Source organism: Acomys russatus, chromosome 6, assembly GCF_903995435.1.
Source record: "Acomys russatus chromosome 6, mAcoRus1.1, whole genome shotgun sequence".
In the NCBI taxonomy this organism is placed as follows: domain Eukaryota; kingdom Metazoa; phylum Chordata; class Mammalia; order Rodentia; family Muridae; genus Acomys; species Acomys russatus.
In genome coordinates this window covers 54,534,007-54,561,278 of record NC_067142.1, presented here as the reverse complement: position 1 = coordinate 54,561,278, position 27,272 = coordinate 54,534,007, and the positions used below count along the sequence as shown (strand labels likewise).

Here is a 27,272-nt window from a genome sequence, read left to right as displayed (position 1 = left end):
AATGATGTCATGGATGGCCTTCCTGTAGTTTATCTGTTTACCGGGTAAAGGACGAGGTAGAACCATCTAATTTCTCAAGTGGGAAAACACAAGAGTAGCCGCTGAAAGCACTGGGGAGCTGATTTTTATAACTAGGTCACTCTCCTAGCACAGGTTTCCCAGTGCCAGCAACAAAAAATGGAGCCAGACAAAAAGAAGGCGGCATTCCCTTCTGCATCTAAACTCTGTTTTTTCTATGGCTGTACCTCTGTAGTGAACAACCCTCATCATAATACTCTCCCCATCACCTGATCATGCTCCCAGTGTTATAGAATTCATAGGAGTTGCTGGGTTTTTTGTTTTTGTTTTTCACAGCTGGCACTAATACTTACAAACCCAGGGTTATGAACATTTCCTTTTATTGATTAACTGGTAAGTAAATTGAGACCCTTACCCCAACCATATTAAACTCCCCTGAACCTCTAAGTCCAGACCAACTTAATCATTTGTTTAATTTCCCCTCATCACCTTATCTTCAGGCAGAATCCGGAGTCTAGTCCTAACTTTGATCTCCACTTTTCTGTTTCCCATCTTGAGGACAAGCTTACACCAAAATTGCTGTTTTCAATGTTAAAGCTACAGCATTTCGTCAGTCTATTTTGTGTTACCTAAACAGTTCTGAGGCCTTCGGAGAGGAGAACCGTCTCTAGACTCCAGGTTCATCTTCTCACCCGCTTTATCTGCTCATGCTGAGAAGACAGCATCCATCCAGGTTTAAGAGCCGCCTCAGGACCAGCCTCAGAGCATTGGAGGTCATCATGGGATGCTCTCATCCCTGAAGCACTCTCACTCTGTCCAAGCTGCAAGTCTGGATGCTGCCTTTTCCCTTCATACACACCCAAATCCCAACACTGTGTATTGAGGTCTTTTGGTCCATGATCCTGCCAGGACTTCCTTTAGGGACCATGAGCACCAAGGTTGACTTTCCAGTGCTGATTTCATGCCTCTGCTGTGGCCTCTAATATGCTCACATCCTAGAAGCCCAGATCTCGAGTGCAACACGCCACCACTTGACAACTCAATAGTTTCCAAATTCTCCAAGCCTTCTCTGCCTCTTCTCTGAAAAGGGCATAATAATACTCTTAGAATGTTTGTAGAAATAGCGTGCTTTAAGATATCCAAACTGTCTCAGCAACTCAAGAAACACACCTTTCTCCTTTTCTGCTTATTATATCTGGGTTTTATTTGTGTTCAAGCATAGGCACCTAGGCTAACATTGTGGTATCCTTCAGGACTGGAGTCATAGTTAAGCAAACAACCATAACTTAACCAGCACCAAGATTTCTTCTCCATATTGCTAGATGAGGGTAGTTAATGGCTACCCCTTGCGCCATCTCTTCACAGGTAAGGTGTCATTTGACTTCCTTCTTTGTCCCTGAACTGTGCTGTGGGCAAAGGAAAACTAAGCTCTCCAGGGGAGAAAAATGGGAGTCCCTTCCTGTTCTCCAGCCAGGGAGCCTTGTCTTTAGTTTTTGAAGTGTTTTGCTCAGTGCCCGTGAATTCATTTCTCACATTGTTTTATTTTCTGTTTCAATTCTCTAAATCTTATTAAGACTATAAATCTTCAGATTAAGACAATGAACCTGAGACAGAACCTGTGCAATCCAACCGCGCAACAGTTATCATTACATGGTTTAGCAAGGCCTATCTTCAGATCAGCTTTTCCTGCCTACCCACTACCCTTCAGTATTTGTAAAGGCAAAGACTTCCAATATTCCAGACACTGGTTACATGTGCCAAGAAGGCCTCAATACTTTATACTTAGTTTTGTACAATTAAACATGTATTTATTATTTTCAAAATTATAACTATCTCTACCACTGGACATAAGTATAAAGTGACTTAACGAACCCCTTTTCTCTGCTACTTTGGACAAGACATGCCATTTCTTTGGGAAATTATAACCCTTGTGCCTCTACTTCTCCAGTGTTGGGATTACAGGTTGTACACAATCGCACCCGGGTAATGCAGACCGTTTCTCTCATAGAAGCTCTAATAACACTCCTCATCCACTCGGTTGTGACCTCTGTGATGACAGGGTCTCCTTGGTCATCAGTGTCCACTCTGGTTTCTCCCCATACCTATGCCTGGCAAGCAGTAGGCACTCACAGCTCACCCTGCATCCCAGCATCTGTCTAGCCTGTCGGCTACAGTTACACAGTAGTAAGTTTTCTTCAATTTCTCTGCCTTCATATGTATTTGTGTGTGTGTGTGTGTGTGTGTGTGTGATAGGTGTTGTGATATATGTATATATGTGTGTGTGTAGTGTGTATATGTATGGTGTGTGTGGGGTGTGGTGTGGTATGGTGTGTCTGGTATGTGTGTGTGTATGTGTGTGTGGTGTATAAGTGTGTGGTGTGTGTGTATGGTGTATACATGTGTGGTGTGTATGTGTGGAGTGTGTGTATATGTTTGTGTGTATGGTGTATACGTGTGTGTGTGTGTGTGTGTGTGTGTGTGTGTGTGTGTGTGTGTACCATTCTACCTTTTTACAAAAGGCACCTACATGTCCAAGGCAGGTGTGCTGGAGCTCTTAGTAGCACTGGCATGTGACCATTCATTACCGTCCCAGCACAGGGTCAAGAAGGTAAAAGTCGACTCAGCTAAGGCTGTAGGGCTTCTTAGAGGTTCAGCTTGTGTTGGAGCCTGCGGCCATCTTCACTCATCTCCTTAGTAAGACAAAGCATTCGGAATTTTGTCCACAGCCTTTCTGCTCTGTAACTGAGCCTTTGGTGCCCTCTGAATTCTTAGTGTCCATCACAGAACACAGCCAAGTGTACATGTCTCGGGAGAATAATGTAGGGCTAATCTCATTTACTCTTCAGGTGGCTTGAGCCTTTCTCCAAGAAGCCTTTTCTTCTCTTCACACTCTGTAGCTGGCTCCAGATTCACCCCCTCCCTTGTGCCCCTCCCCCTCTCCCCCTCCACATCTCCCTCCTGCCCCTCCCCCATCTCCCTCCTGCCCCTCTCCCCACCTCCCCCCCCCCCCCCCCGCCATAGTCCACTGTGGCCTTGTGGTGGGAAGCAGGCCTGCTAACTCTCCTAAGCACTTGCCAGCCTTCTCTTCCTGGCATGTTCTCCCTTCTTCATTCACTTGCTCAGTTTATTTCATCACGTGCAGGATTGCTAGTGCTTACCCTCTTATCAGAACCAAGCGTCAGCTATTCTAGATAGCCTTTCTGACTTCCCAACTTCCTCCTCCTCTACCTCCTCTTCCTCCTTTTTCTTCTCATTTGTTTGTTTGTTTTATGACAGGGTCTCTCTATGCAGCCTTGGCTGTCCTGGACTCACTTTATAGGCCAGGCTGACCTCGAACTCATAGAGATCTGCCTGCCTCTGCCTTCCAAGTACTGGGATTAAAGCCTTCTGACTTTTTCTTTTTTTAATTAATAATTTTTAATTAAAATATAGTTGGATCATTTTGCCCTTCCCCTTCCTCCCTCAAACCTCATATATACCCCTCCCCTTTGCTCTTTCCCAACTCTATGGCCTCTTTTTAATTCCTGATTACTGTTCCTCTGGCTCTCACAGTGTCTCTAACTCCTTTTATGCAATATGTGTGTATGTGTGTATCTATGTATGTATATTATAATATAAATTTATATAAAATATATTTAGAAGTATATATTAGTTTAACATTATATATTACATATTTTGTATTATATATTCCTAAATGTATAAATACAATCCATACAGTCCTTATAATGTGACTTGTATACATTTGGTTTCAGGACTGACCATTCTTTCCTCATTAGCATGTCTAATGCTTCATCCTTGCTCGGGCAGCTGCAACTTCATGTGTGTAGCTTCTCTGACATTTCTAGGAGACACAGTCTTGCAGCAGAATTCCTGTACCTCTGGCCCTTACATGCTTTCTTCCATTCTTCCATGATGCTCCTCAAGTCTTAGTTGCAGGAAGTGTGTTGTAGATGGCACAGTTCAGGATGGGCATCACATGATCACTTGTTCCCTGCGTTTTGATCAGTTACGGTTTTCTGTAATAGTCTCTGCCTTTTTGCAAAGAGACGTTTCTTTGAAATGTGATAAGAGCTATGCTTGTCCGTGAGTGTAAGGATAAACATTTAGAGTGCAGTTAGAAACAATGCTGGTTTAGTCAAATGGATGTTATAGCTTCTCCTCCAAGATCCATGGCATCATGAGCTCCAAGTAGTTGGCAAAGTTTCCAGCCAGGCATCATTGCTTTCTTGATGAGCAGGCCTTACATCCAATTAGTGAGCTGTTGGCCTCTGCCAGAATATCCATTCTGCTATTGTGCCCTTCAAGCTATTGTGTCAAGCTGGTTACTGTTGGAGTTTGTAGGTGTCATAGCTGGGTAGGACAATTGGTGACTTCTCTCCCTTGGAAGCTTGCATGGCACCTTCTTGGACTATGAGAGCTAGCCCTCAGGGAGGAGACTTTCAGTGTGACTTCTTTATAGAATCAGTTTACCCAAAACCACACATATAGGTGGACCTTTTTGTCCCTAGACCAATACTGTTTTTTGAGCATAAGAGTCGGGCCACTGTCACCTCTCTATGACCATCATTTCGCAAAGGCCAGTACTGAAAGAAGGGATAGTTCTCAGGAAATAAACACACCATTGGGGCAGATAGATTCTGGTTAGAATTCTGGCTCTGCCACTTGATGAGTTGGGTAAACTCCATTCTCACTGTTAGATCTCTCTCAATAAAATGGCCCAGGTGAACCTAGAACTGAGGTTCTAAACTACCTAGATGAGTCACCAACCTAGTCACATTCTCTCAATCCCAGGAAAAATGGGGCAAGATAGCAGCCCTTCATATCTGACATCTGAGTGTGGGTGATCCAGGAACTTAGGTGTAGGAGGAGAAGTTTCAGTGAGGGCTGTCCTCTTCTTCCCTAACTAATGTCATACTCTCAATCAACACACACACACACACACACACACACACACACACACACACACACACTGCAGATTACAAGGCAAAAACAGGAATAAAAATTACTGTGAGATGGTGAATCTCTCAGCTGGGCTCTGCTTCATCTCCAGCCTTGAAGAGGATCATTGCTAACTGTTGGCTATTTGGGGTGGTCTCCCTTTTGGCCATGCTGTTAGAAAGAAGCAGTATTTTTGATCAATTCATGGAAAGGAGAGAAGGCAGAATTTATGGGAGTTGTTCTCTCTTATCTCCAATTAGTCAAATTTTATCCTGTGAGTATTAACTGCACCATAAGTCTGCGTTGCTATAGCTACATGAGATACCAGGTCCATGGCCTATGTTTGGGTTTTCCATCTAAGTCTAATTAGAAGCAGTTCTATTTCACCCACATTCTTCCTGGGCATCTCAACAGATACCAGATAGTTCCTCATTATTTAGGTCCTTGAGGAAAATATTGAGAATCTGTTGAGCCATAGTTTCAAGGGTTAGGCATTACCATTGCTTGTGGAAGGCAAAGGCATATCTGAGATGGGCATTGCCTTCCCCACTATCAAGGGAAGCTGGTGTACACCCTGCCACTCCCTCAGCCCTCATCCTCCCACTCTTTACTGATCCTTGCATCAGCTGCACATAAGAACACTGTGGAGATCCAGACCCACTTCAGACCACAGAGGAAGCTGATTACAGCAAGGTTCTTGCCAGCAGCTTCTCAAAACTACTACCTACTAGATTGAGCATTCGCCAGGTACTTGGCAATGATATGTGCCAGGTACCCAAAGTCCTTAACTTGAAGACTCTATAGGAGACCAAGGGGGGGGGGGAAACCTTAATGCTGCTTATTAACTGTGATATGAGATTAAAATGAATCTCTGAAGTAAGTTTATGGAGATGTCTCTGGTTTCAGGTTAGGTTCATAGCTTACAGGCTGATAGTTTGTATCCATCTCGGTTATTAATCTAATTTTGTCTTGAAGAGCTGCAGTTTGTTAAGAAGACTAATGAGAAAATGCTGTTCAAGAGAATGTCATGAGTGAGACTTATTATGATGGTGAACCATCTGGAGACTATGCAAACGGGCACAAGAGCAGCGGGTATACAAGTGAACGTATTTCTTCTCAGTAAAGATGAGCAAGATCAAAGAACTGACATGGGCATAGATGAAATACCAGGAAAGAATGCTAGTTCTTAGGACCTAGAGTGCCTGTGATTAAAAGCAGAGAAGGAAAACATCTTAAACCTACTATTCGTGCAAAGAAATGTGAGCAGGGACATGGTGGAAGTCAGTCGTTGTGCTTACCTTACGAAGATAAGATAAAAAGTCTACCCATTTGTGGAGTGGGAGAACCAAGGTAAACTCATGTATAAGGAAGTAAAGGAAATTTGAATTTCACAATGGAATGTATAATTACAAAAGCCACACCATCTGCATAATGGTGGCACACTCACATCCTGAAGTGCAAGCTTCTTGGAAGAAAGCTTTGGTCTTGTTCATCTTCTGGAGAGTGGATTTGGAGAAAAAGCTAGATGGCATTTGAGTTTCAAGTATGTCTTTTATTGTTTATATAAACCTTTGATGTCTGCGTTTGTTTTTTCAGTTGCAAACTAGGAAGCATGCGAACTTCCTTCTCTAAGGATTTTGTCAAGATTTAATTAGGTAATGTGTGGGAACTGTCTGGCACTCATACACTCAATTAATACTTCCCCTTTTCTGTCTTCTCTCTATCTCCTTTTCCCCATGCTCACAGAAAAGGGCAGAGCACACAGTAGATTCTTCATTAAACACACAATGTCTTTTCCTTTTTTCTTTTGCCACTTTCCTGCCCACAGCAGTCTTCTCACTTGTCACACCCTTCTTGACCCTGGGGCAACACTTTGCTCTCCCAGAACACTTTCAGCACAACCTGAATTAGACTCAGTAATAAGACATTGTTCATGCTATTTTTCCCTGTGTAGCAGTTTGAAAAAACAAAGATACAGAATGGTTTGCAAGCATCCTCCAAATCAGACAGCCAGAGAGTCGGTGAAACCAACAGCTTTCTGACTCCAGAGACAACTATGTTTCTATCCTGATTCCATATTTCTCCCCACCCCAAGCACACACTTTCTCAATTCTGACACAGATTAGGTTGTTTCCCCCATAAATACTTGATTTGGTTTGGATAGCTTTGATGAGGTAAAACTTTAAGCTCCCAAGGGAAGAACTTCGTGATTCTGATCTGCACAAAAGCACATTGGCAGGCAGCCTCCTTCGTGAGTTTCACTAAATCAGCCAATAAGTTCTTAGTGAGAAGTACTATTTAGTATTAAGTTCTGAAGGGTTCTGGAACTCCATGTGAGATCTTGAGCCATGAAGACAGATGGGGCAGGGAAATTAGCCCGATCGGTGCATGCAGTTCCCTTGGATATCTACTTCCTCATAGGGAGTGAACCAGCAGCTCGGGTGCAGGGCATGATGGGGCTTGGCAGATCAACTTGAGCACAGAAGAGCATCCTTTCCAAATGGAAATTTCTTTGGATCTCCTCTTTCAAGAGTGTTAACTGCCAGTGTTCCCTATTTTGCCTTCTTGAATATCAAATAAGAGTCTCTGTTCCTCAACACTGCTTTTCGCCATGCATTTAGCATGCTTTAGACTACTCACTAGATTAATAACAATGAATTTCCTTTGTACTTCTGAAAACTCTAAGGCAGAGAATTTTATTTTTTTTTCCAGGTGACTCAGATTGGCTGGGGAGAGGAAGGGAAGGAAAATGGCACTTATTGAGTTGTTTAAAATTTATAAAAGCGGTTGGTTCATATACTAGAATGGTTGGCTTTGAGGTCTCAAAAGCCCAGGTCATTCCCAGTTAGTGCCTTCTCTGCCTCTTGTTTGTGGATCAGATGCTGCTTCTCCATCACCATGGAGATGTTCATAGACTCTAACCCTCTGGAACTATGAACCCCTAAATTAAGTGCTTTCTTTTACAAGTTGGCTTGGTCATGGTGTCTTCTCACAGCAATATTAAGGCATTGAACACTACTCCGTATCCGGTAAAATATTTTCTGTGCATGGTTGTCTTAGTCTTTTTTACCCTACTCTAACAAAATAGGTGAGAGTGAATAATTTCTTAATAACAGGTTGTTGCCTATATCTTGGTTTTCAAGCTAGAGTCCTGATTCATGAAACAACATGGGGCCAGCCTCTGGTGGGGGCCTTCTTGCTAAATGCTAGATTGTAGAAGGCATCACATGGTGAGACACATGGAGCATGCTAACTTTCATTCCTTTATCTCTTCTTATGAATCCACTAGTAACACCATGATCTATCTTACCCTGATGATGCTAGGTCTTCCTGAAGCTTCCACTACAAATATCAACATGTGAATTTAGTGGTTGAGTTTCTAACATGTGAACTTTGGGTAGATAGGCTGAAGCCAAACAATGATGTTATTTAAAGCTCATAGCAACTCTATGAAATAAATATCAGAACTTTAACCTAGAGATAACAAACTAGATATTAGGGGAAGTAAGGTGACACCACAAGGTACAGTTTCTGAGTTGATGGGTTTTTCTACTGTACTTACAGGGCAATGCTCACACTGACAATGAATGCTAACTTGTGTTTGTTTCTTTGGCTCCCTTCTCAGGATTGCTGTTGGACAGTTTTCCATCCTTACAATAGTTTTCTATACTTACATTAATTGTAAGTGTAACATTTTTGGAGAACTTATGCTACACTAGGTATGATTCTAATACTTTATAAAGGTTAACACGTTTCATTATTTCAACATCTCTCTAAGAGTAGTGATATTTTAGTTCATTTATATGGGCAATGGGTCAGAAGTTAACCATACAAACAAGATGTACAAAGGTCAAAGACCTGATGGGCAGTGGTTCATATTTCATACTCAAGCAATAATGTTTCACTGTTCTAACACTTACACAGTCACTATACATTCTCTCCAAAACACATGTATATGTATGTATATAATATAAATTATATTTATACAATGTATACTATATTAGCTATTAACTGGCACAGTCCATACTCCAAAAACTAGCCATTTTCACATCTCATAAGCAATTTATCACATACTAGACACTGACCTCTAGCCCTGGAACTCTAGAAAATTCTTGATGGATTTGAAGCAGAAATCCTAGATGTGACATAGATACAAACTACCTGTGACATGGTCATGCTTTTGGGTCCCTAGAATAATCACGATTTGGAGGTTTGGCGTGGCACTACATTGAAGGTAGAAGGCTGGGATTTTCTTCTAAAGTAAGCCTTTACCCAGTGGTTGGTTGCACCAAGTTCTATCACTTCAAAGATATTTTTTGCTCAAATGCAAGAGACACATGTAAAGGAACTTCAGAGGGTAAGTGATAAAGCCTAGCCGAGTGACACATTGCACTGTAAAGGGTCTTAGGATATGAAATCAGACAGAATAGCTAAGGTTCCAGAACCATGAAGTATGGGTGACAAACCCTCTGAGAGAATATGAGAAAACTAGAGTTGTACATTCGCGAATCAAAGTATTTAAGGATATCTCTTTAATTTTCTTGTGCATTCACCCCACACAAACTCCACCTGTGCCCTGGTGACCCCAAAGCTAAAAATTAGAGTCATCTTTAACTAAGAGACTGGGATTTAGGGGTTTTTAATGACATATGATATGAATACAATAAATAATACTACCTTTTCCTATTGTAACTTTTTAATAATAAACAATTTTTTCATTAAATGCTCAAGAGTACCCCAGAATTTAACCAAGTTATGCTGGAAATGCATTCTTGTTTCTCTTGCCATAAATACTAGCTGTTTTTAGAAATCAAGAATACTGACTAGCAAATAAGACATCTGCAATTAGCCTAAAACCCAAGAAGACTTTCCTAGACTACAACAAACCAGTATTTCCTTCTAAACTATTCTATTCTGAGGTCAGGCACTATGGAGATAAAGCAGGGGGATTGCTGGAGACTCAAGAAGCTGGACTGAGAAGCAAGCATCTGCCTCTCCCCTCTCGCACTCCCCCGTGATTAACACTCAGTGTGCACAGACACCCTGTTCTCTCTATATTCCACTTTCCTCCTTTAGCACTTCTAAGCAACACACAGAGACAACCACATCCTCTGATGACAACAAGAACCTGGTAAGACCCCTAAGGGTTACCTTATTTCCAAAAAGCTGTGTATTTGCAGTCTTCCAAATTTTGAGGATATATTATTCAGAAAGTGTGGTATGCTTTAGATACATATATCATCCTTTTTCCCACTAAACAAGCACAAACTCAGCTGTTTTAGTAAGGTTCTCTAGAGGAGCAAAATGAAGGGGATGAACACACACACACACGCACGCACGCACGCACGCACGCACGCACGCACAAATTTATCAAGTACATTTTAAAATAACGATAACCAAATCCTATCTGAGACCCTGAGTGCCCAGTACTTTTGGGTATCTCAAAAGTTGGAGAAGTTCCAAGAATAGCTGTTCTCTCACTGTGAATGGGGAAGTGTCAATCTGTAGTTACTGAAACCGCAAGATGGGGGCCTCAGTGGTCCCATTCTGATGCTAGAAGCTCCAGAGTTCCTGGCAAGCCAATGCTCTCTATCCTTGGAAGCACTGATTGTGCTGATAGTGAAGGAGTTAACAACTGCAGCAACTCTAGGGCAGATCCACTCAGTCAGCAAGAAGGAGGCCAAGCCAACAGAAGAGGAGGCCAAGCCAACAGAAGAGCAGATCATCTTCCTTCTGGAATCCTCCCCCACCTTTAAAACAACAACAACAACAACAACACAAAAGCAAAAAAGAAAAAACTCTGGCCTGCTACCTTACTGTACCACCCAAAATCCGAATGGACCTTCCTTTCTTTTCTTTTCTTTTCTTTTTTTTTTTTTTTTTTTGGACCTTCCTTTCTTAATGAAGGCAGTCAGCACAATTCTTGAGGTGCGACTACCTACTCAGGTGAGTCTACTCTGTAGTAAGTTGGCACTAAGCCCAACCATTAGAGTATCCACTCCTCTTTTCTAGCATTAGTAAGTGGAATTGATTCCAACATTAAAACGACACCATGTATTTCTGCCTAAGTAACTACATGACCTTGGATGCACCTCATAGCTTACCTGGGTCTTCATTCCCTCATGTTTCAGAAGCTAGGGCATGACTAGTTAGATGAGCTGGGTCTTCTCAGATACATTGATTTGAAAGACAGTTAATGTTTAATTTTATTTGTTACAACAGAACCCCCAAATTCCCTGTCATTTTTATAGATCAAAATAACTAGACTAAACTATTGGCTAAGCTAATTATTAATATATTACATAAGTGAATATGTATTCACATGAATTGAGGGCCATTTTTTAATTTGTTCTTTTTTTTAAGCAGAAATGTGTTGGTACCTTCCAAAGGTGTCTCTGTACTAGGGATCATGTGGTGAGATGGGAGTTAAGACTGGTCAAGATTCTCTAAAAATAAATAAATAAATAAATAAAATAAATAAATAAAAAGAAAAGAAAGAAAGGAAAAAAGGAAGAAAGAAATGTATTTGGAAAAGAAGAAGCATGAAAAGAGAAGATGGGGAGTTATTATTGGTTCAGATATCCTGAACTCAGGCTTGTTCAGCAGGTGACCTGTATTTATAATTTATTATTTACTTCCAATGTCTATTCAACCTGTTGAAAGCAGATGCATGTGGGTTTTACCCTGGGGATTGATCAAGGTCAGTGATAAGTAATATTGGCATATGTCAGTGTCAATGCTAAGTAAAACATAAGCTGTGCATCAATCCACAAGCACATCGATCATCACGGACCATGTCTGCACAGGGGGACTCAATTCTACTGAGAAAAAGGAAGCTAGAGGCTTTTCCTAGAGCTTTGCTCAGCTTTATAATGAATAGTTTATCTGCAGATGAGGAATCCAGATTTGTTGAACATATGACAGACTACATAGGATGCAGTACTTATTTTTATTTGACCCAATTCTCAAGGTTGCTTACATGCATTTAGAAAAAATTAGAGGGTTCATTGGGTCAATATCAAGAATTATGAAAGTACTTGAGCCAAGAAAAGAGAGCATAAATATGGTCACTGCCATTCTGAAGTCTAGACCATATCACTATAGTGGTCCCTGGTGTACCATTTGGCATTACTTTTAATTTGCCTCCAGTTGTAATGAGATAACCAAGGTTTATAATACTGTAAATGTATAATTAAATGCAGATGATAGGCTATTCCTGGAAGTACAATTCAAGGCTCTAAGTTGACGCTCTATAATGCCATGACTACCTTGAATGCATGCTTATTTGGGAAATGAAGTCCATAGTTAAATGGCTCACTTATATAAACATCCTGTTAACTTTAGTGTGGACTGGAAAATTCAGCCATTTCCAGCACCCTTTATTCATCTATTCATTTGATGTATATGTGTAGGATGCCAGCTGTCTGTCAAAGTGCATGTAAGAAGGTAGCCACGTGCACCTCAAACTCTATACTAGAGGCTGACAGTAAACAGACATATAAATAACAAAAAGTATCTGTCAAGATAAATTCTATACAAGAGCAAACAAGAAGATGTTATATACAAAAAGGCTGTATTTCTGGATGGCCAAGTTCTCCATTAGGGTACCTAAGTCCACCCTGCCCATGCTACCAATACAAATGGAGTGGTTCAGATAATAGAAGAAAGTAGAGAAAGATGTTTGAGTTGTGAGGATGATGAGGACTGAGCCTAGGGCTCTCACACACTAGGTAAGTGTTCCACCACCAAGTTACATGCCCTTCCCTAACTTACTTGTTAAAAAATCTGCATACGGGTGTTACTAAGCTTCCTAGGTAGCTGAACCTACAGTTTTCCTCCCTCAGCTTCCATGTAGCTGAGCTTGCAGGCCTACAGCACCAGGCCTGCCATGACTGCCTTATCTGAGTCAATTCTTGGCTCTGCCAGTGATTAACTGTGCTTTTGAATGAAGGCCTGCTCCAGTGAGATGGTACCTGTTCTCCTTACTCATATCACAGTGCTAGTGGGAAGCAAATAGTAGGAAATTGTAAAACAGTATGTAACTGTTATTTGTGCTATTATTAAACCAACTCTAAGAAGCTCACATCCTGTTTCAGACCCTCAAGATGCCTGTCATGAAGACATTACTTGTTTTCTTCCTTCTGGCTTTCTAAATAAAATGCCCTGATTGTAAACTTTGCCTTCTGGTAAAACATGACCTCTGACATACTTTGTGCACAGACTTCCATTTGAAGGCAAGAAAAACGACTTAAGTGCTCTGCTCATCAGGAGTTGGAAGTATGTTCATTAGTCGGCTTGAGGTCTTGGTAGTGACTTCCTTTCAGCGTTCAAGTTACATAAAGAAATAATCAGTAAATAGAAAGATTGCCTCATTATGCAAAGTAAAATACAATCTGCCATCGAAAGGAGAATCATGCGGAGAAGCTTGCTGAACAAGGCTCTGCCTCCAATTAAGCTCCCATTACAGAGCTGTGCTGTGGTTGAAAATCGGTTCTCTAGAATGGCTTAGATTTCAAGGGGCATGGCCAACATGATAATAATAATTATATCATGCTGTTTTCCACGATGATTTCTTTTTCCAAAGTACGGTACTCAGAGTACCATTCCTACAGGGCCTTTAGCCTCAAACCCAGGGGTGACTATGGAAGTACAGAGTTTTTCCCTTTTTAATTGAATCTCTAGGTATGTTCATTGTATGTTCATTGGAGGTTGCAGAAGCGGTAGTGGCTTTGGCTAAGGAAAAATATTAGGAAGTGCAACCGAGTGACAGCTGCTTCTTTACCATATTTGGTATGATTGAAGCACCGATGGGTAAGTGACATTGTACTAAGACCCATAACTCTGAGAGAAAGTATCTTAGTCTCTGACACAGCAAAGGTATTAGTGGATAGAAAGGGCCTGAAAAGGCGGTGTTGAGTAAACGTGAGCTAAACCCCAAGCTGCCCACAAGGCATTTTATAAACCACCATTATGTCTTGGCAACTGTTGCTCCCCAGAGAGGACCAGTCCCATATTAGCAGGATTTTATGATGTTGAAAGTTAAGGTAAAGACATATTATCTTTCCTTATCACAAAAAATACTCATACAAATTAAATTTTGACACATTGTTTTCTTATAGTTGATTATAAGACCTATTAGTAAGGTCCAAAGGAAACAAATCCCCCAAATCCCAAAGGATGTCCAAATATCCAGAAAAGAGCTCAACCTGGACCATGGAAGGATTTCTGGTTGTTATAGAAAACCAGCATTCCTCAGGAACTTGTGAAACCACTTCCTATCTACCAAAGGAGTCATTTCTCTCACTTCAAGCAGAAGAGAATCTCTGGTTCCTATCAGCATATCAAAGGACCTGTAGCCTCCAGGCTCCCTCAGTATCACAGATACCTGTTACACCTTTCAAAGTCCACACTAGCACCCTAGCCCTTCTCACCTCCCCCTGTTCCCTAAACTCCCTCCAGCTCATGGCCTCCTTTCCTTGGTCTATTCATCCTAGAGGGCAGTAGAGGGCAAGTTATTCTCACTAGTCTCTCCTCCTATCTCACTAAGTGCTCCCCTGCTATTCTCCCCTCTCTCACAGATAACCCTGGCCATGCTCAATCTACTTATTTTTTTCTCTGTCCTGACTCTTCGAGATGCCTCTCTGTCATATCTAAAATAAAAGTCTTCACCATACCATGGAGCAGTTATGCCAACAGTTTCTTTACTGCACCCTCCTTGCATCTATGAGGTGCCGAAACCCTTGAATGCAGTATCTTGACTTTAGAGATGTTGAAATGTAAGGCGATGTGTTTAGAGCTGTTGAAATACAGTGTATTGGTTCATTGATTTGCTGTATTTTGCACATGCCTGAAAAGACACAGTGGAGGCAAGAAAATATCAAGGAAATATGTAGTTAATTTGATAACAAATTTGAACAGTCTTCTCTGTGAGGCAAGAACAGAAAACTAGGCTTGACAAAGGGTAAAACTGAAGCCAAAATAATCATGTGGGGTACAGATAGTAGATGTAATGTAAGTCCCACCTTACTAAAGCCTGGAAATTCAGTATTAGTAGGAGTTCCTATATGCTTAGAGGGAGAACTTTCAGAACAAATAAAAAGAGGATGTTATTTAACGCAGCAGGGAATCCACATAATGGACTCATTATTCTAGGAGCTAGCTCAGACTAAAAAAAGATAACTTGGCTCAGAAAGGATCTTAGATAGATTCATGGAGGGTAGAGCCGTAATGGGTTCCATCCTCTTTGCACTCAAATACTCTTATTAAACCATCACACATCAGCCTTTTCCTTCTGTGCTAAATAGTGCTTCCTCTAGCTTTTCCTAACAGTCCTCATTTTCCAGTCCTTCACTGTATCCATCTGCCTTTGAGCAGCTAATTCCTGTTTTCTTCCCCTTAACAAGCCGCTGAAATATTGTCATAACAAGTTTAGACATAATCAAATCTCAAGTTGCTGGCAGATTTTGAAGTTCACTGAGGGAGGAGGTAAACTTTATCCTTGAAGTATCATAGGGGTCCAGTATATAGATCCTGAGGAAAGTGTCCATTAAATTGATGACTGACTGACTGACTGACTGACTGACTGACTGACTGGATGTATGAACAGATGGATTTGTGTAATCTCAGCTTATGACACTCTTACTGGAAACTGAAGATTTCTTAGGTCTGTTTCTAGATCCCCATGGTCTGTTTTTAAAAGAAAAAGCTATTTATTATCTGAAAATTCCATATGTACTTATAAATGTACCTTGATCAAATCCACTCCCGTCTCCCTGCTTTCAAATCCTCCCCAATAACCCCCAAAACACATATCCTTCTTAGCTTCATGTCTTCCTTTAAAAAAAAAAAAAAACTTCCTGAGTCTAATTAGTGCTGCCCATATGCTCATAAATGTGGGACTAGACACTGGAGCTTGGGCAAACAACTACAGCACAAAAGACAAGGGACTTCCCCTCAAAAGCCATCAACTGCAAAGAAATCAGCCTCAGTAGACCCTCCCCATCCATACTAAAATGTTCAGTGGTCTTGATCTTGTAAAGGTCTTATGCCAGTCATATCAAATAGACACGCACTTTACGCACTCCTCCCCATCTTGCGGCACTTCCATGCCTTTTGCCCTGACTTCCATGATTTCCCTGAGCCTTCGTGGTGGTGTGGGGTTAAGCTAGATGCCCATCTGCAGTTGAGCACTCACAGTTACTTATCTTAGGCACTTTGAACATTAGGAGTCTCCACATTAACCACTACCCATTTCAGAAAGAAGCTTCCCTGACCGAACAGAGAGCAGTACAACGCTATGCCTGGAAGTATAAACATTTAGACGGCAGGTTAACAACATGATCATTTAGCAAAATAACAACAGTAGTTTACCTCTGGGGCCTATGATCTCCCTAACCACAGGTAGGAAATGCCTCCTATAAAGGGCAGGCCAGTGTGGGTTTTTGTTTTTTTTGTTTAATGTGTTTGTTCTTCGGAAAGAAAGTCTTTGTGCTCTGTGCTCGATTCTGCAGTTGTGCGTGGGGCTCAGAAGACAGCCCACCCTCTTAGATGAGAAGCAAGTGAACTATTTCCACAGCCCTTCTATTTCCAGTTTAGAGCAATCCAGAAGCTGGTTAAGGATAAGAATTGGGCAGAGTGTAGGGAGCCTTGTAGAAGAGTTGGGGGGAAAGATAGAAAGACTTGGAGGGGACAGGAGTGCGACAAGAAGATCAACAGCCCCAACTAACCAGGTCCGAGGGGCTTGAGGAGACTGAAATACTAACTAAGGGCCATGCATGAACTAGACCTAGACCCTCTATACATATATACCCAATGGGCAGCTTAGCCTCCATGTGGGTCCCCCAGGAAAGGAAGGGGGACTATCTCTGACATGGTGTCAGTTGCATGCTGTTTGATCACTTCACCCTGGTGTGGCGACCTTGCCAGGACACTGTGAAAGACGAAGTACACAGTCCTGATGAAACACTAAAAGTGTTGAGGCGGGTTTGCAGGGGGGTTGGGGCAGATCCCCTCTTTTCTGAGGGACAGGGGAGGGGCGAGGGGAATGAAGAAGGGACAGAGGGAAGAGACCAGAAGGAGAGAAGGGAGAGACTAAGATTGAGGTGTAACATGAATAACTAAAAATTTTAAATTGTTATAAAAAAAGAAAAAGAAACAGGGAAATTGGAATACTACTAAGGTTATCTGAGGTAGAGGGGATTTATGGCACAATAAGTACAGTATTTGCCACACAAACATGGGCACCCGAGTTCAGATCTCCAGGACCCACATAAAGAGCCAGACAAGTGTCTGTAATCTCAGTGCTAGCTGGGGAAGAGATGACAAGAGTATCTTTGAAACTTATTGGTCATCCAGGCCAGCCAATCAGTAATTGTCGGATTCAGTGGGCTCCTGTTTTTAAAAATTAAAGCAAAAAACAGAACAATCAAGGAACCCGCTTGGTTTCAAGATTTTAGCCTTCTCATGTACACATTGTCACACACACACACACACACACACACACACACACACACACACACCACCACCACCACCACCACCACCACCACCACCACACAGAGGCTTAGAAGATTTGCTTTCCTTTTCCTGGAAGTAGAGAGAAGAATCCACTCTGATTCAAAGGCATGAAGCAAGTATGGAAGTTCTCTCAATTAACCAGATTAGTCTGATAGTGGTCTTAGAGACTAGGACTAAATCATCCAGCAAATCTGACTATATGCCAGCAGAACCAGATGTAGCCACGTGAAAAAACCATCTCTGTGACGCCATTTAAGAAACAGAGAAGAAAAGATTGAAGAGTCAATGCCTCTATGAACTCAGGGATCAGCAGTCTTCATTCCTGCTGATGGGAACACTAAGGAAAGACATATATATATATATATATATATATATATATATATATATATATATATATATTCTATTTCATTATAGCAGTTTGTAACATCCTTTGAGACAAGTTTTAAAACCTCACCCTGACAACAAAAGCTCCTTTATGAATGCTTGTCTTTTCCCCAGTGACCTGAGTTAGCACTCATCATTGCATTCTTTATATACTGTATTTATGGAAATGACACCATGTGAGAATGAAATGCTTTATGGCTGGTAATCTGTGTCTTGTTACTTAGGATTTATGGGACTAGAGAGGCAGCTCTCATCAATAGCCCTGAACCTGATGCCAACATTTTACATGTCTTCCTTTTTGCCTTCTTAAGGAGTTAGGGATTCATTTTACCTTGTGTTATTTATTGACTTTTCTTTCCTTCTTCAACATTTATGAAACACTTAAAATATTGGGGAATGCTGTTTAAGCACATCTTCTGGGGTATGCGCATGGGCTGGTGTCTATATTTCTCTCTGTACTGGGGTCAGCACCTGTGACTGCATATCGCATAACAGCATGCTTATGACTACTTGGGACCACTCAAGGGACAAATCCTAATGCCAAGTTAAAAAGTGCAACACCATTGCCTCTAAACACTCAGCATGTCCATTGTGGCTCGGAAGCAGGTTTGCATTCTATAGAAAGTAAACAGGGAGCATTTGTAGCCTGCTCTGTGCATTTGCCACATTGGTAAGTTTCCAACGCCTTCCCACTCAGTGACTACCATTTGTTTTCACAGACATTTCACCTCCTGTATCCTTCATCACTGAACATCTTGTTGCTGTTTATGCCTCCCTCAAAATGTAGCAACAGATCACTCAGTATCCCTGAACTTGCAGATAGGAGGTGGGAGGTGGCTGGGGTTCAGTCTAGTGGATCAGAAGCTGGAACTGTTCAAGACATCCATCTTTGTGCATCACCCACAGGGTTTAGGATGCAGAGAGGAATGTTGAGATCCCCAGCGCACAGTCTCCCTCTTCCTGTCCCAATGGTCTTTGTGAGGGCAAAAACAAACCTCTCATTGTACACTAAGTACTGTTTGACTTTCTCATAGAATTTCCATATTTATAATGACAGTAATACGACACGACATTTTCCAGGTCTCGACTGCTGCAGGTCTTTATCATAATCTCATTTATAGATTAAAAAAAAAAAACCTGAAATTCAGACACATTGAATACCTGTTCTAAGATCAGTCATGGTGAACAATGGCAAGATGTGGGATCTATCCAAGTTAAACGCAGCACGGAAAGTAATGACGAGGAGGACCGTGCCTAGTACCAACACTATGGCTGCCTCTTGGCCCTTGGGCACTGAGGAGGTCACTGATCCTCAGTTACCTCATGGATAGAATCACTAATAAGAGAGGTCTCCACCTCAGAGGAGTGCATAAAGTGATTGAATATGATATTAAGCACTGAGCCCAAAGATGATGCCTGGTGCATACTAAATCTATAATAACAGTTAATTAATATCTTACTCTGATATTTTACATTATTATTCTCAAAAAATAACCATTGAAGTCTGCATTATATCCCAGGGACCACAGTTCACTTTTGGTAAAATATATAGAATTTACAGAATACTAAGGAGAAACTGAGAGGCAATTTTTTTAATGACAAATAAGCCTTAGAAAAGGGATTTTATGAGCAAAACATTTTAATAAAAGGAAAATAGAAAACTCATCAAATCAATTATCACCTAGGGCAATAAAAATTAAAGATATATCTTTAACTATATTTGGAAGCTTCTAAATACCAAAGGTTATTGTTGGGTAGCCTTCCTTGCATGCCTTTGGCAGATCTCATCCCATGGGGACCTGCACAAACTGATGCACCAACCAAGGACATTGCAAGCAGAGAACCTAGACCCCCCTTTTTTCAGAGCCAGCTAATGGACAGCTCATTCTCCACGTGCGGGAGAGGGGAGCAGGGAGCAGGGCCTGCCTCTGACACAGCTCTGGTGCCATTGGCCTTGAAGGCACACAGAAGAAGGGGAGGCAGGCTATCCTGAGGAGACCTGATAGGCTGAGGTCAGAAGTTGGAGGATCAGGACAGGTGCTGGGACTCACTGCCAGACTCTGTGTGGAGTGATGAGAGTGGTATGGAAGAATGGGGTGATGGAAGGAGCCAGAGGGTTCACAGACCCCACAAAGAGACCATCAAGGCAGGCAGATCTGGACCCAGGGGGCGGGGCTGTACAAACTGTTGCACCAACCAATGACAATGCATGCAGTAAACCTACACCCCCTGTTCAAATATAACCAATGGGCAGCTCGTTCTCGAGGGTTGTAGGGAAAGCGGGGACTGCCTCTGACATGAACTCTGGTGCCCCCAATTTGGTCATTTCCCTTTGGTGGGGAAGCCCGGCTGGCACACAGAGGAAGGAGAAGGAGGCTATGACAGAGATGTGATAGAAGGAGGTTATGATAAGACCTTATAGGCTGTGGTCACATGGTGGGGGAAGACATGCCCTTCTGTCAGAGGTCTAGGGGAGAGGAATGGGGAAGAAGAAGGAGGGAGGAGTTAGAACAGGAAGATAAGAGGGAGGGGATAACAACTGGGATGTAATGTGAATAAATTACAATTAAAAAATACAATTAAATTAATTATCGTTGGTGGTGTTTCACATTCCTTCATGATCCTATCATATCCCTTCACTTCTGTAAGTTTTTTTTTTTCTTCCACTCCAGCACAAGCATCATTTAAAGCCTAAATGTTGGCACTTTCAGGATCAACTTCAGGGAACATTTAGCAAGTTTTTAGGGGAACAAAAACCAAAGCAAATATATTTCAAATTTGGATCACGCATCAGTCAGGTTTTGTTGTAATAACCAAATAACCTACACCCTGGGGGTTTAGAATACAACTATTTATTTTAATTATTTTTTTTCTGGTTATTCTTTTAGCCTGGGCTAGCACAGGGTCAGCAAAGCTCAACTAGAATTGCCACCCTGCATTCAAATGTATGGCCTATCAACCTTTCTCAATTTTCCCAATGCCTAAGAGGCACAAATTAGAGCGAGTGAATGAATGAAACACTAGACAGAGACAACCTCATTCAGCTTTTGTGGGTCCTTGTGTGGCCTATAGCTCTCTCTTACAAATTGTAAAATTAATAATAATAATAATAATAATAATAATAATAATAATAATAATAATAATAATGCACTTTATCAACATCCCTTACCCCTGAGATTGACAGTGCATTCTGGGCCCTGGTCAGACAAGCCCGACCCCACCCTTTGCCAAAATGCTGTGCCAGTAAATCACTATGTCTCCCAGCAGCACATTCCCATTAAAATTGCATTTTCTCAGGCCACGAGAAAAAGTCTTCCCCTCATGATGGAAAGAACTATAAAGCCACACTGCAAACGTGTGGATGCTTAGAGGGGAATAAATTGTGGCTATTTTCTAATCAAGCACAGGTCACACTGTGTGGATCTCAAAGTGTGCCGTGCCACCCATGTTCACCAAGTAGCACACAGAGATGTTGCTATGCCAAAGGGAACAAGGCAACTCTTTCTGATACACACACACTCTCTCTCTCTCTTTTTTTAATCCTATTTAAAAATTGTTCCTGGATGTCAGTAATTCTCAACTTAAAATAGCTGCCTCAGCCTCCCTCAGTCAAACAGCCTTTAAGCTCTTTAGAATGCATTCATCAGACAGCAGAGAGGTGACAGACGCACTCCTAAGAGGAAATCCCAAGACCAAAACATCATCTGTCACTTCCGACAGAAGATGGCATGTGTTCTGGGGATCAGGGGGTGGGGCAGAAGCTGCAGTAGACCCTGTAAAGGAGGTTGCTCGTGGTCACCACTCCTCGTGTGGCGTAGACGCCTGGTGAGGCATCAGGGGCCTTGCAGAGGAGGTGGGCAGTGAGTGAAAGGCCGATGTAATGCACTCAGCTGCGCTGAGACACTAACAGGGAGAGCATGATGGATGTTGGGAAAGGTCCTCTAACGGAATGGAGTTGGCAATGATGTTTGATGCCCCTCCCCAAACCGGAAAGCTGTCGGGCCATTAGCAGATAGCTACACTCCTAGCTGGGGACAGGAAAGGTTAAGCAGCAGCAGCAAATGACCAAACCCAAATGATCTGTGCTCCTCAGCTTCTGAGAGAGGTATCCCGGCTTGCCATGCAGTATTCCCCGGATCCAGGCACAGAGCTCTGTGCTCTCGGTTACTGCAGATTCTATTAGCTCTCCTCCCATCCCTCCACCCCTTCAGCAAGGTCACTGCCTCAGTCCAAGCCCTACTGCTGCTTCTCAGACTCTCACTGCACTTCCTGTCTCCAGGCTTCATTCTTCTGTCCATCCTGTCCAGTTTATAAAATGCAGTTCCAGCAATGTCACTATCACAGAGCCACCATAATCAAGGTCACGTATTTTGGCAATACCATCCCCTATTTCTCTTTTCTCCCCTCTTCTACACGGCTCCCCACTTCACACCCCCAGGCCTCCCCACACACCTTTGGAACCGTTATTAGAAACCATTTGTGGTTCTTTGAAATGTGACAAGCTGTTTTAGGCATGCAAGTCTTGTACATTTTGTTCCTCCTTCCAGGAAAATGCTGTCCCCAGCCCCGTGTCATCTAAAACTTACTCATCTTTTTATATTCTGTTCAAGCGTCACTTCTTCCAAGAAACCTTTTTTTGAGCTTCCTAATCCAATATAGATGTTCCTCCCCTGTGCTCCTACCCTGCCTTGCTATCCTGCTCCTAGCTTTGCCACATTGTGCTGAAATGGGTACTCTGGAGCCAGTATCTGCTACAAATCCATAAGGTTGCATTTTGTTCAACACCCCCATGTTAAACACAAACCAAAATCTGGCTAATGAACAAATGGCTGGATAAATAGGAGCAATGTCTTCACTTGACTCTCCTTTTATACAGTGGCCCAGATCTCTCTTTTGGAATCTACAGGGTGATTAAGTTATTATCACTATAAATTACCAAATACTCTCTATTTCTTAGGTTCATCTGCTACATTCTACCTTCAACTTACACACATGGCCAGACCTGCCCCAGACAAGTGACTTCCCTCAATTGTCCATTCCATCATTCCCTTTCAAACTCTCATTCTTCCGAAACCTCAAAAGAGAGAACATTTTATATAAGGTATCTTTAAAAGGAAGACAGAATGGCTAAAAAGGATAAGACCTTCTTATTATATAGTGGAAACTCCCACCTCCTAACAACCAACCACTGTGAGATAAGCCACATGGTCACTCTCACCTTCCTGTATATCTGACAATTCTTCAGCTCATGTACATTCTTCCCTTTTACTGGGATAATAGAAGTAATAAAAATTAAAGTGTTAACTCAGATTATTTTTAGTTTTTTTTTCCATTTCAGTTTTCAAAATATTTTGCTTAGATGGAAAAGAAAAGCCTTAAAGGTAAGAAGAAAGCAGTCTGAGTTTGGCTAGAGGTAGCATGGGGCTAGATTCCAGGTTCCCTAATCACTTACCTAGGGAGAATTATTCTATAAGCAATGATCATAGAGTGAGATAGATGGACAAATCTCTGCATGAAGGTGACAATAAAAGGTTTTCTTGGCTCGTGTCCTGAGCTCCATGATCTGCTCAACAAAAGCAGCTTCTTCCCACAAGCATGCCTCACTCAGAGCTGGGCCCAAGTTCCTGACAAGGTAGCCTGCCCTACAAATCTGCTAGGAGGTCAACTTGCTTCTAGAGCATGCCTGTGTGCAAGTCTAGGCACGGTGTAAGGAGTGAGTGGAAAAGGAAGGAGAGGAGAAACCAAATAACTCTTAATAAAAGTGGTTCTATGTGAGGCAAGGTAGTGTATGCTTTTAATCCCAGCACATGGGAGGCAGAAGCAGGCAGAGCTCTGAGTTTGAGCACAGCCTGGTCTATAGAGCAAGCTCCAGGACAGCCAAGGCTACAAAGAGAAAGCCTGCCTCAATAAAACAAACAAAATAAAAACAGTAGTTCTATAGATTTATGGACCATAATTATTTTCCTTACACCAAGGGTGTATATATTTAGCTTTAGGATTATGTAATTGTACAGTCAGCATAAATATGATTCTGATGGTGTCTAGCTAAATTTTGCACCCGAGGCACCTTGCTGCCTCACCCTAGTTATTGGAATAATTGCAGCTGATCCCACAAGTAAAACTAACATTGATTATCTCCCTGCTACAGAAATCTTTGTAGAATCCTTTCACTTCTAGGCTGTGTCTCTCCTCTTCCTGGACATTCATCCTCATCCTTCAGTGACTTGAGTTCCTGGACACATGCTCTTTAGAATAACCTCTCTTCTTTTCCATTTGCCACCATAGCTGGGCAACAGGAGGAAGAGAAATCAACCAGATTACCTGGGTGACTATTGCAACCTTTGGGTAAGAGCAACAGAACTTCCTCTTAGGTAAATGTCAGCTAGTACTGCAAAATTCATGCTTCTCTTTGCCCGATGATAGACACGAGGGTTCTATGTCCCCACATGGTAACCATAATTTACAACTCATGAGGACTCTTTCTGGATCACTTGATGAAAGTCTGGCCCATCTAGGGTCAAAGACTTCTGAGCATACAGACCCTAGAATGATGGTAAGTGGCATGCTCCCCCTATTTGATCCCCATACTCACATATCTTCCTAATAGGGAACAGAAGAACACTATGTAAAGGTCTCCCTCACTATATATTGGGTCCCTCGCTGTGATCTGATGATCTATACCAGTGGATTGGATCTTGTAAAGCCTCTGACAGTGGTGTTTGCTGAAATCCTAAGGGCAAGAAAGGAAAAATCTACTCTTGGCTGAGTGACTCCTCCTTCCAGAATGGGATGAATTCAGTGTAGTCTATTTTCCATTAATTGTGTGGCTGTCTTTCTTAGGAAGCGATGCTAAGCCTTGATGTCATTGTAAATAGCTTTTGGTGGAAGAAGCTGTATCAGTCTTGGAAAATGAGAGCCCATGTTGAAACTTTCAGATCCATGCATGGTTTTTCTTCTTCTATACTGCCATGATTTCATCATGTGGCCCTTAGGGCAGCACTGTGCTCACCAATGGAAGCAGCTTTTTGACATCAGGGGACCAAGTTATCTTTGTAAAATAATTTGATTATTTTGAGAAGGTCTTCACATTTTGTGTCAACTTTTACACACCCATCCATATACCTCAACTCCACATTTTCTTGGTCTCTGCCTTCAACTTTTATTTCATTTCATTTTATTTTATTTTATTTAGATGCTTAAAAATCCTCTGGGAAACTTTCTTCCCTATACATCCACATAGATCAACCTTGTGATACTTTTCTCTCAACATCAAGCTTATGATTATGTTTGGCATGAATTATTTTTATTAAGAAGATTTTTATTGGCAGTCGTTTATGGCTATCTATGAGTGACCATGGAATGCTCCTTCTATCCATTTTCAGCATATGCATACACAGATCCGATCTGTTATTAAACCAAATTTGGTTGCTTTAGTTTTACACATGCTGAATGTAAGATTATCACAAAGGCTATATATACGAACTGAGAGGCTGCATTGATGCTACAGAGCTAAGTCCCTGTAGACATTATTTATACATTCCTTTTAGTCTTCATTTGCCTGGCACCATATGAGTCTGCCCAACCTTAACAATTTTATGGGCCTAATTAGATCAACATTCTAATGAGGTCTAGATGCTTGACCACTGCGGGTTTCATGATCTCTGACAATCCTGTCTCTACAAGGGACCAAGAGTATGACAGATGTTGCTTCAGAAATAGTTCAATTCTTACTGTAGGTAGTTTGACCTTGCTCCATACAAACAAGATACCTTGTAATTCTCCTGCTGGCACTTGGCGTAAATATCAGAGGCTCTCACCTTCCACCTTCTACTTTACAAATCAGACTTGCAGAAGCTGTGACAACATACCTAAAGAAATCGGCTGCAAGAAGGAAAGCCATATTTTGGTTCACCGTTTTAGAGGTTTCAGTTCGACATAGCAGGGACAAGGTAGTAGATAGAGCAGCTTATCTAATGGTGGACGGGAAGCAAAGAAACACAATGAGAGAAGGACTCGGTACGTAGGCTTTCTCCTCCCCCCGCTTTAATAAATCTCACCCCACCTATGGAACGGTGCTACCCATATTGGAGGAAGGTACTCTCCTCTTAGCCAATTCTTTCTGGAAGAACATTTAGAGGTGAGCAGCCCTACTCTCCTAGGTCCTTTTAATCTGATCACGTCATTAAGATTGCCTATCACAGCTAAGCCCTGCTTTTTAGATGACCAAAGTGTCAGGCTAGATCTGCTGGAGTCAGTTCCTGTTCTGAAGTCCATTCAAAGCAGGGGGCTCTTGTATCACTTGGTGTATAGGATGAAGCAGTAACTTCAGGTATGAAAAAACTACGCTTTCAGATCTTGAAAGGACTATAGATCTTTTCTTCCTTTTGGGGGAAAGGAGAAAGAAGAAGCAATAAGTTGTCGTTAATTTGAAGGCTATATCCTAAAATGCCCTGGTCATTTGAGTCTGGTGAATTTTACTAATGTTGTAGGCCCCACATCTTCCTGGAGTTTCTCTCCACCCTCCTCAGAGCATTCATTTTACCAAGGCCTCAAAGACACTAGTCACTTCTCATTTTCTCAATTTTATTAGTACAGTGTGTTTGAGTTTGTTCAATTAATTTTCTCTGGGATATTTAAAAGATGTAGATCACTTTGGACTAAATCATGACAGGAGATGGAAAACTTAGTATAGCCATGGAAGAGATGGAAAGTGAAAATATATATTGTCAAATTTATGGCAAGGCAACCCATTTCTGATCCTTTTATACAAATAGGCTAAGAAAACACATTTGGCAAATCACATACCTGAAGCCATGTTTGCCTTATTTAGGAGTAAATAACTCTTTTGACATAAGAAATGCAACAGTGATTACAGCCTGGTTGGATTTATGAGAATATTATGGGTTTTCTTTAAGAAAATGGAGATATGATGGGGACATTACTCCTGATTCCTTTACAGCAGTAGTTCTCAGCCTGTGGGTCGTGACCATGGAAAAAACACATATTTCTGATGGTCTTAGGAACTGAGACACTGCTCAGTAGCAAAATTAGAGTTATGAAATAGCAACAAAAATAAATTCATGCTTGGGGTTCCTGAGCATAGGAAATACATGTTTTCTGATAGCCATGATCCACAAGTTGAAAAGCCCTGCTTTATCTCTATAACCATAGCACTAAGTCTGCCCTCCTCACCTCTGGGATGTGACAAAGTCAGATGCTTGTATTCAATTCCCTCCAGTGTAAGAGATGCCTTTGATCTGACAGGAAAAAGAAACCCAAAGAGAGGTTATAGCAATTCTCAAGTATATCTAGCTTGTTTCTATTTTGTGGATAAGATGCAAACAGCCTGCATCCTGGGCTTCATCAGAATCCATAGTTTTACCTGAGCCCAGTCATCTCCATCTTTTTTGAGAGATGCC

The 27,272-nt window shown here is 41.7% G+C and overlaps 1 long non-coding RNA gene across 2 annotated transcripts in view; it reads right to left on the bottom strand.

The window, feature by feature from the left end:
* Positions 1–27,272, bottom strand: part of LOC127191010 (uncharacterized) — a 196,605-nt gene that overhangs the window by 17,506 nt on the left and 151,827 nt on the right. The gene's annotated exons all lie outside the window — the stretch shown is intronic.